This window comes from Parasteatoda tepidariorum, chromosome 1 (assembly GCF_982258835.1).
Source record: "Parasteatoda tepidariorum strain Cologne lab strain chromosome 1, Ptep-v5.0, whole genome shotgun sequence".
NCBI lineage: Eukaryota > Metazoa > Arthropoda > Arachnida > Araneae > Theridiidae > Parasteatoda > Parasteatoda tepidariorum.
Window position 1 is genome coordinate 46,495,279 of NC_141755.1, and position 12,173 is coordinate 46,507,451.

A 12,173-nucleotide genomic window follows, 5' to 3' on the forward strand; every position below is an offset into this window, starting at 1 on the left:
TGCAAAACACCTCTCCCGAGCATAACGAAACAGAAAATGCTTGACAAACTCATAAGTATCGATTTTTAAGTAGTCTTTGAAATTAATTATTCTTCAGAAATTTTATCTGTTACAATATTTCGATAGACAGAAATTTTACGTCTTAAGAAATGTTTTATCTATTTTCTTATAGAAATGAAAGATCCATCTGGATGTATAATTTCATTTCTAAACTTATTTCTACCTTCAAATATAATTTTCGTTCCCTTTGAAATTGAAATATTTAACTTGAAGTCTTTTTGGAAAACTATCATAGACAATCTAGAACAAAATGTAAGCAAATAAGCATTTTAGGTAAATCTAACTCATATGTTTGGCAGTTATTAAGCTCAAATAGTAAAATGAAATTCAAATTAGGAAACAAGTTTCAAGTAAATTATTTTCTTGCTCTTAATATTCTCTAAATTGCAGAATATGGATCAGGACTATTTCCCTTATTTACATTTCAAAACTATGTTACAATATTTGTTTTGAACAATTCATTTTATAAAAACTTACTAACGTGTTATCAAAAAATATCATTCTTGTAGCATCAATTTATTTTTCTTAATCGAAATTCTCTTAACGGATTACACCATTTTGAAATTTTTAAGTTTTCAAAAAGTTTATTTCTACTTATTTTTACGCAATTAATTATTTCGCTAAAATCATTCTCGAAGTAGCATTATTTGTTTATGTTTCTTTCAATCTTCATGCATGCCGAATGTCCGATATCAAGGGGTGTTTCACCTAAATAAAACCATCATTTTTATATGTCATAACTGGATTAACGAAAATGAAGAAAATCTATATACAAATAATTATTTTTTTTCTTAATAAACACTATATAACACCTGTTTGGGTGGGATTCTAATTTTCCCTCCTAAAGAGAACAAAAAAAAATTAAGGCCGAAATAAAGTTACTTCTATTCACAGTCTATAAATACATCGCCACATTTATACATGACTTGGAATAAGTGGTGTTTCATACCATTTGCATTACTTGGTGGATAATATTAGTATTGTCCTATGTTTCATGGATTGCAGCCTTTGCTGTTTGTTGAGCTTGTGGAAAACAAAAGCAATCGCTGGCAAATAAAGATGTCTTAAAACACAAATTTTTAAATTAAATCATGCACATTTATGAAAATCTAAAAAACTTTGCGCACACTCATGGCTACCTAAGCACATGGAAAAGAGTGGTACTACCCTCTCAGACATTTGCACAATTTTTATATAGTCAACTACTGGGATATCGTAGCTTAAAGGATGTAACAAGCGCAACTTACCTGAAAGGAAAGAAAAATGTTGTTGTTCGTACATTTACAACAGTGTTCAATGCTGCCAAAGACATGAAATATCTGCATTTGACTTACTGAGGATAGTTCACTTTGTTTTGTTCAATAATCAGATTAGAGTAAAGGGCAGAACATTCTATTTTTAACCAAATACCATTCCTATGAAGATTTTGTAATGTGAAGTGACTAATGTTGGGTTTTCCACCAGAACAACAACTTCATTCACGTTACGAAATCTTCACGGGAATGATCTTGGTTCACGAAATGGAATCGTCTGTCTTTTTTCGTAACTCAATTCCGAAGAAAAATTACGAGAATCGAGTCAATGATAATGACAATTTCACTCTGTGACACAATTAACATCATTGAAATCTGCCATAATAGTAATTCTACTGTCCACTAAAGATTGGCAAATGGTATGCAGCGACTTATTTTCCAAGACCTAAACATAGTGGATATTTTGGCTATTAATTGTTACGATATTATTGCGGCAGACATTGTTTTCCCTCTTTTTTTACACATTCAAGATTTTTTTTCCTGTCCAGGAGGTAAGTCCGCATTGAATCGAATTATTCCTCGTCAATACATATTTGTGTATAGATATCCTTAGAGTTTATAACTTGTTTTTATTAATTTACTTCTTGCCCAGTTACAGTGCACAATAATGATGGCTATTTTTTAATGGGACTCACCTTAAGTTTTAGTCCGAATAAGGCTCTTTACTGAATTTCAATTTATGAGTAAATTTTGAACTTCAATTTTTAAGGAATTCTTTATTTCAGTGCTTCATTGTCATACGCATAAATTTAAATTCAAATACTTCGTAAAACAAAAACTATATCATACTCAGCATTACGATGATTAAATTTAAAAGCAAAGCTGCAAAAAATTGTTGTAAATAACGTGATCTAGGTATTTCAGAGCTAAAATAATTCGACTCTTTATTATTATTTGTTGCACTTCTTGATGACCATAAAATGAAGTTTACCAATACTTAGTATACTGTGACATTTTACTTACGGATGAATGAATAAAAAGAATTACCAGAATCAAGTGGTTTTCACCATTAATTTTGCTTTTTAGTACATAAATTAAGCTGTTTTTTTTTAATCTCAGTTACTATTATTCTTAAATTATATAGATTTATAAAGACATGCTTCAAAAATGCAACTATAAACAAAATAACGCGCCGTTTTATTTAACTTTGAGAATACCAATTCAATGATGCAGACCACGTTTATCCTTGAGATTACCCTACCAGGAGTGAATTTGATAGCAATTGTTCATATGCAAGCTTGTTCAATGCCTAACTTTAATCTGTTTTAACACTTAACATAATAAATTAAACTCTATTTCTTTTTAAAAAAAGTGAATAACTCATTTCATATATTAGCTTTGCCAGGATATAACCGGAAATAATGACTAAGCATGGAAAATAGCTTAAACCATTATTCAGATCGATAGCATTTTCCAAATCACCAGAAGTAACATTGCTTTTATGACAGCTCATTGGAATATAGTGAGACAGCTTGATAGCTTGATACGAAACAGTTAAGTTATTGATCTAGTTCAGCATTGACGCAACGAACAAAAAAATTAATAATTATTTGGAAAATCCCACTTTTGATTAAACAGAACTGTAAGCTAGCAAAAATCGCTGATGTTATCTTTCGAATCAGCGAACTGGATTTCAGTCTCCCACTAAAAAAGAAAAAAAATTGACGTGTTTCAGTAATTACTTAAATTGTACTATTTAATCAGAATGAAAAATGTTATAGTAAACACATTTTAAATTTTCAATGAATTCTTTTATTTAACATGGCAACCAAAGATGAGATCAAATGATGATATTGATTAATGAAAGCTAAATTAATAATTACCATAAATGTAATAATTTTCAATTAACGGGAAACATTTTGCAGCTTATAAGATAAAAGTTCTCCTATTCTATGTCTCAATGCACTAACAGTAACAAGTTTCAAGTCGGAAATGAATTTAAATTACTGCGACTGGCAAGAATGTTTCTCGCAGAAATACGGTATCATAATCGGCAATAATATTTAATGACCTTTTGATTTAACGTTGGTTTGCCATTTTTGACAATATGCCAAGAGTGGCCTTTTGTAATGCTCGAATAAAGGAATGAGCTCTCAGATTCATGAAGCTTTATCTTTCCTTCAGATCTCAATTTACCTTTTTTCGAGTTCAGCAATCGATGAACCACAAAATTTTTACAATTCTTGGAGCTTTTCCCTTTGGAAACTCCAAGTTGCAAGAGTTATTACATTCTGGCTGATAGTTAAAATATTCTTCAAACAATTACGAATCGTTATCAGCCGGACGTGCCTTCCATGTCAGCTGTTTTTCAAGTAAAACATCTATTTTGCATCTCATGAAACGCTCACATAAGACTTACGTAAAATTCTCCATTTATTAATAAAAACTTTATAGAATAGTTTAATTTCAATTCCCAAAAGTAGAATAATTTAAAACTAAGAATAATCGTTTTATTTATTATGAGATTCTAATGTTTACTGAGAAAAAGATACCTCTTTTAAAACAATTGGTTTCTCCCTTATGCCAAGTAATATTTTATAAATTGAAAATATATTTAAAGCACTTCTATGCTAAAATGAACAACAATTTGAAAAACAACAGTCAGCAGATTTTTTGCATACCAGAAGAAAGCAGAACTTGGCAACAAATTTCTCAAAATAATGAGAAGGAATTTAGAATAAACATCTAAATTCAAAGTAGTGAACATGATTTCGAATTTTAAGGGTCCCTGACAATAGCTTGTATCTAATGTCTCCTTTCATAAATTATCCATAAAATTACTTTTAAGTTCTTTTTTCAAACTAAATTGAATAATTTGTATTTTTTTTATGTTTCTTTAATTGCTATAACAATACCGTACACTTAATATCAAATTAGAAATAACGATTATTGAAATTATGAAGAAAAAAATATTTCAACTATTTTCAAATACCGTATAAAAAGAATTTGCCCTTTAGTCATAACATCTTACAGACATAGCTATCACCTTATAAAAGCGCTAACCTAAATGTTATTATTTGAACCAAGGAAGTAAGATCTTATATCTTAAACTTTTAAAACCTTTTTTTCATGTCGACATTTCTTAAACGATTCCAAAAGATTTCAAAACCACAATTAAAGTCGTCTTGAGTTTTAATTTGCATTTTTCAACATGATTTAGGGGAGAAAATGTAGAGAAGACACACCTGAAAATTTACTGAAATATTTTTCAATTTGTCAAAATTTTTGGTCTCTCAAAAAATTTGAGATAACGATGGCTTTATACTAATTTCTTGCAGATCATTTTAATATCAGGCTCCTGTTAGTTTATTTGACCAAAAAAAAGTAAGTTCAAATATCCGAATACTGTCTTATATTATCTATCAAAAACATATGTATTTCTATCCCATTCAGAAAGGGCATTTTCCACTCAGTCCTACCGTTTTAGCTTATTCATAACATTTTAGAATAATAAAATTATTAATATTATATTTCATTATGTAAAAACATTTTTTTAAGTATAATCTGAGATCAACGGTATTTTATAAGTCGAAATATTTTTTTTAAAAAATATCACTTCCTTTCCTAATTTTCTTTCACGTAAAACCAGTCTTGAAAAAGTTCGACGTAGAATGATGACATGCATAATGTAATCTGATGCAACCTAAAGTGTTCAGCTGTTTCAGTTCAAATTCAACAGGAGTATAGTGTCATCAAGTTCATTATTTGTTTTAGTTCGCATCGTAGTAAGGCTTCAGTATAGACATCAGCAAAAAGGCTTCGTTTAAGCCGCAAATGATTGTGAAGGTGTGAAAAAGAATAAGGATAACAAAACCAATCCACATACCATGTATTAAATTTAAAAGCCTGTTTCAAATATCTGAACGCGAAGTAAAAATATTAAAAATATGTTTTCCACAAGCAGATTATACATTTGAAGATAAGAAACCTTCTTGTCACCTTAATACTGCATCCCAACAAAGAAAAAAAGTCAATTTAATAAAAAGCTTAAATTGCGATTAAGGCTTGGCTTATGAAATTAGATTCAAGCTATTTGTTTCATATTAAATCGTATTAATTATTAATAAAAATTAGCAGCAATTCAACTTTCAACTCATTTTATATTTAAATCTTTTTCTTCTCTATTTTTCGAGCAAATATTAAGATCATTACATTATTTCTCTATTGTCTGCATTAACATTGAGACAAACAACTCAAAATTTGTATAACCTTGATCTATATCTTGTTGAATGTTTTTATATGTATGCATACATGACAGGTCATAAATTTATGGTGGGCTTTCTCTTTTTATACATTTACCTCAAACTCATTTAATCCACATATATTCATCTTACTTTCTTATCGCCGGAGATAAAGATGATTTATTTCCTAGTCCACTAAAGGAAGAACTTAAAATATTCTGATAACATTCTATTTTATTTAACTCTACTCAATTTTAATAAACCAATTTTTATTTCATTATTTACCTTACCTAATATGTTGTACTGCATCCTGTTGATATTAGATGACCCATTACTGAATGGCTTATTGTATTACGGATGAATAACCCACACGAATTTTTTCCAAAATGCATAAAATCTCATTATCAGGGAAATAATTACGATGGATGCCTCAACACAATTTAATAAATATTTTGAGTGAAAGAAAACGAAATAATTTCTTTGATGAGCATGTTTGTAAAAGCAACCCTTAAAAAATCTTGAATAACAAGTTCTTTAGTAACGACACTGCTTTATAATATTTCCTGTTTCACAATGTAATTTAACTTCTGCAATTTTCAATGAAGATAAAAATTCCTCATTTATTTATGCGATCTTCGTTATAAACTAAACTCAGGAGCGCGACAGCCCATAGAGGGCCAAGGCCTACTGTGCCCATCTCAGTTTTCTTGACCTCAGGTTTTGGGATGCAGGAGCAGATGTTCCGGTTAGGTGATCAGCCGAACGCGAAACCCCCAGTGCTTAATTCCCAAGCATGCTTGGTACTCAGTTATCGACCCACTAAAGGGATGAAAGGCTGAATCAACCTTTCCCGACCTGAGGATCGAACCTAGGACCTGTGGCACGGGCGCGTGAGGCGCTACTACTCAGCCACTGGGCTTCGATCTTCGTTATAGTCTTCGAAAACTAAGGAAATGAAATATCTTGAAAAGCCTATTGCAGATTATATATATATATATATATATATGTGTAATATCTAAAATACTAGCTTAATAAAATTAGAAGGATCTTTTGAGACTAAGCTCAAAAAGAATTATATCTATCTGCAGATAAGCTTATCTGGCTTCTGAGAACATTAAATTTCTCTTTCACGTACTTAACTTAGCCCTTCGCGTATATAGTAAGTTCCTTTGAATAGCGATGAAATCTTTATTTGCAAAATGAATCCACCCGGTGCAGTAAAATATCGTAACGAAGCCGAATTCCCATTAAAATCAGACTATGTTGAGATATTAGTTCATCTCCATCTGGTCTTCAGATCTTACGGCGCGCCGCTTCTAACAAAGAAGATATAAACAAAAGAGGTGTGGATGGATTATATAGATCACATGACATGAACATATGTTACGTTAAAAAAGTGTACACTTATCTTTTGGAAATGGAAGTATTAAGATGTGCCAGGGAGCTCTGCTCCAATTGTATATAAATTGCAAATAAATTTCTTTATTCTTTTCTCAATGAAAGCATAGAAAATTCATTATGTTGTCATCCTTATAGAAAAGGATAATAAAAATAATTAAAATATGACTGCGAAAATTGTAATTGTAATTAATGAAAAGCCACGGCTCAAGAGTTACGTGAAAAAATAGAGAAGGAGCACTACATATATATATATATATATATATAAATATATATATATATATATATATATATATATATATATATATATATATATATATATATATATATATATATATATATATATATATATATATATATATATATATATATATATATATATATATATATTCGTTTAGGGATATGGTAGAGAACAGTTTTCATATAGATATTTTTTACATTGTAACAAATTGTGGTGTTCACAAAGAATGAACTCTTCATTTACATTAAGGCTAGATACGACTTCCTGTGGAATGAAATTATAAAACCTGAATGAAGATAATGGCAATAAATGTGTTTAAGAAAGTTACGCAAACATAAGGAGAAAAATATGAGAATTCAACGTTGACAAGTCCGTTGTAAACTTAATATCACTGTATTCGTTTTCTTTTATTTTAAATTACACCTGTGAGTGAATCTTAAAAATCAGCGTTAGATAGAAATACAGTTTCTTAAAAGAAATTATTTAATATGAAAATATTTTTCTAGCGATAAATATATGGTAGTAACCTTTGCAATTTGCTTTAATTATCTTTCTAATTTTGTTATAATACTTCGAATTTATAAAGATAAATTCGTTTAAGTTTCATATTTTCGAGTGCTTCCGTTTTACAGTTTCAATGAAATGATAGTATAAAGAAAGAAATCGTTACTTTGGGTGAATAAATATATCAAGTTGCTATCTAAAACTGGGAACAAAGTTTCTTGAGGATTGCAATCAGCGTGTTTAGAGCCTAAAATTATTTTGTCAAACACAAAAATTTCCCATTTTAAAGACCATTACATTTTTAAATATTTCATTTTGAGCCGTTTAATTCAAGTATTGAAAACCTTCATGAAAATCAAACATTCATATCGAGTTTTAAGAACATTCAGAAAACAGAATGAGAAATTAGTTTCAAAATTCCACCGTATTGTAAAACTAAATGAGTGCTTTCATTTTTTAAAAAACAAAACGAGTTGCTTAATTAAGTTACAGAAAATGAATGCTTTAGAAATAACAACTGTGTAAATTGTTGTTTCTCGTATACCAAAACATGCATTATTAACTTCATTATTAGTTAAAAATTATATATCTTCTTTGAACAAATGAGTACTTCTTTTTTCTTCAGTCATAAATTATTTTTTAAAAAAAGGAATGTAAGCAAAGCATGAAACACACAATTAGTTCAGACAAATTATAAGTTACCACCCTAATAATCGCAACATTCTCGCCTCACTTGCAACATTGCAAATATGAGCTCCATTTATATTCTTAAATATTTTTTTTTTATTTTTTTAAGATGCAATCCTCTGTAATTCACATTCCAATATAAAATATGCGATATCATTCTTTTTTTACAACGTAATTTTTTTTCAAATAGAACATAACTTTCACTTCAAATCTGAAATCTAGTTTTTAAAAGTTATGATAAGATAAATAATTCCTATGAACTTGAACAAATATCTGTCTTCGTTAAATTTGGTGAAATGCACATAAATTATTAATGTCGTCAAAGTTACGGAATGCCGATTTGTAAGTTGCGTTTGTTAAATTATCTAATATAAGAGGGAGAAGGGTTGCAACCAATAAGAGATTATGTAGAAAGGGTCCTTGCAGCCAAAATTGCTTGACTGGAACATAACTTATGATTTTTGTTTGAAACGGTATGAGAACGCATGGTGGCAGTCAGTGGTATTGAAATAAATAGAAAGTACAGGTTCTGAAAGCTGAAACTCTTATCACAATTCAGAAATATTTAGTTTTGATCCCTTTTCTGTAGATCCTCTTGTAACAGTCAACCAAAAAACCTACAGTTAAAAAGGAAACTTGCAATTAACTTGACACCATCGCTTAATGATGGTGACAATTAACCAAAAGCAGCTCCTCTTCTTCACTTTTTTTTCTCATAATATTGATTAAAAAAAATCTGCGACATACATTCGGAAACACATTTTATGTTCCTTAGGATTTCATATTCTATATCTCATTTCCTTTCATTAAAAAAGAAATAATACTAAACAGGTGGGCACATTGTGCCATCGCACCCAGAGTCATAAAAGTAATACGCTCTGTTGATTGACTCGGAAAACATTATCCACAGCTTAAGAGGTTCAAGTGTTATGAAAATATTTACCCCGACCTGCCCCAATTCAGGGCATACGGGTAAATGTTTATTAAAAACCAAGTAAAAAAAACATTAAAGAACATAAAATACAAAAAATGCATAAAATACATAAGATACAAAAGTCAAATGGCAACAGCCTGTAAACTTTGCGGGCGAACAATACTCTTGAACAAAATTAGTTATCTCAATTAGTCAGAATATTAAAGGCACAAAATTTAAAAACTAATCATAGGGCAAATTGCCTATTAAGGAAACAATCGAGTTACAAATAGTAAAATCATCAAATTAGTGTTTAAATAGTAAAAGTGGATTAAAATGGTGTGAATGACGAGGACAGTTCAAATCCTACCTAAGAACACCATGAGATTTAAAAAAAAAATTTTTTTTTTAAAGTCACTAAAAGTCCAGTTTTAAGGATAGTCATCCCGGCTAAAAATCAAAATCGCCGAACCAGAGTCTCCAGTGATGAGGTAATTAAAGCGAGAGAATTGGAGTTGACTCAGGGGATATGGAAACGCTGATCCATACGGTAGTTGGACGGCCAGAGTTAGTAAAAATTTACAGTGGGTTTAATGTATCTTCCAAAGTTGTTTTGATAATGTCTTTGATGATTGATCTGCAGGTCAGGTTAGAGTAAATCTGGTGTTCTGTTTTGTTGTGAAAATTGTTGCCTCGTCGTGTTTGAAATTTCGGACATTGAAAAATTAGGTGATGGATGTCTTGTTGTGAGTTGCAATAAGTACATGTTGAAGATTTCCCGAAAAATCTTGCTTGGTGTGTGCCAAACACGCCGTGGCCGGTTAAGAACTGATTAATATAAAAGTTTGCTTTTATTCTTGTAGTTTTTGGATCCTTAAAAAATTTGTAAGTCTGCCGTCCTTTTGTACTGTTGGTCCAGTCCAATTTCCACTGAGCCATAATATGGTTATTGATTATAGATTTGATCTGAATGGGGGTTAGCCAGGTAGTATTTTCTATGGTGTCAAGTCTGATGGCTTCTTTGGCTAGTTGGTCCGCCTCCTCATTGCCGGCATGCCCCGCGTGTGCTTTAATCCAATTTAGTGAGATACTCTGTCTCCAGGCATGTTTTATGTCATGAACAATCGTATTTATGTCATGAGGTTCAAGTGTTATGGAATGCTTTTTCCAATACGTTGTCCTAATTCATATCTAATTGTTCCCCTGTGAAACAGACTATATTTAACTTTAAACTCTTCGGCAACAGCTTCGATTCATTTAATTTATCTCAGATGTCTAACTTTAAATCAAGAACTTAAGCAGATCTCGAATTCGACGACTAACCTTGACATATGCGGGTCATTTAGGAATTCCTTCTCCGCTAGCACCAAAGGGCTTATGTTATATTTCAATCTTCAATTTTATTCCATTAACTTTTCTTTGAGCATAGCGCATTAATACGTTAAATATATATATATATATATATATATATACAGTGAAACCTCCTGTTATGGACACTCCTGCAAAACGGACGCCTCTCAATACGGACATATTTTTATTCCCCGGGAATCTTCTATGAAATAACCATTACGAACATTCTCCACAAAGCGGACACTCCCGTAACCGGACGCGGACAGTCATTTTGGTCCTGAAGCGTTGTTTTTTATCTCTCCAAACCGGACACTACTTTTTCAAAATAAATTGCAAGCTAAAAAAATGCAACTTTTCACCATTTTTAAAGCATGTAAATAAAACTTTTTGCCTTATCCATAGCTAAAAATATTGTTAAGCTATTTCACCACCGAAAAATCAATCTTTCTCCCGTCACTTTGCCTTATCTTTGTAAAGAAAGGAGAGAAAATGGTATTGCACTCCTGAAATAATTCTGACATCGGCATCTTTTGATCTTTTCATCTGGACCACACAGGTTATGAGAACCCTCAAGTTGAAATGACTTCTCTCAATGCTTCTTCCCCATTGAAAATTTCTTTAATTTTCTTATCAATTTGAAGACTGTATTTAACACAACTGGGGTAAAAGAAAGAGAACAGAAGTATAATCTTTGAGGTGTTTATATAAATGAAACATTTATTCAGAAATTCGATAGCTGATCAATTGTGAATAATCATCTCCATAGGTTCTCATGATTTACAGGTATGCATTACTTTTTTTTCTGTGAATCATGGGAGGTTTATTTTCCAAGAAGGTATTAACCATGTTCCCTATCAAAGGATAAGTAGGTGTAAGGGGATGTGAACCTAATAATTGAAACGGACTGAGGACAGTACGCTCTTATTTGGTATCATATGTCTAACTTGAGTATCTATGCTAATAGGAAAATTATATTTATTTATCTGTAGCTACATCCAGAATTATGTATTTATATCAAACTTCTTTATATATTCTTTTTTTATCTTACTTATTGTTTAAATAAAAATTCTTGTCGATATTTACAGTATGGTTATAGATATTATTTAATTATTTCTACATCTTTGAGAATATTCTAAAAATAATTTACGGTGTTAAATTTCGTTATTAGGGTACCCCTCCCGTAAACGGACAACTCTCATAAACGGACAAATTTTTTGATCCCATAAATGTCCGCTTAACGGAGGTTTCACTATATATATATATATATATATATATATACCGAAGAGCCATTACATTATGACTACCCTGCTAATAACATGTAGGACCACCTTTATCCCTCAATATCTATATATCTATATATATATATATATATATATATATATATATATATATATATATATATATATATATATATATATATATATATATATATATATATATATATATATATATATATATATATATATATATATATATATATATATATATATATATATATATATATATATACATATATATTAAGAAAT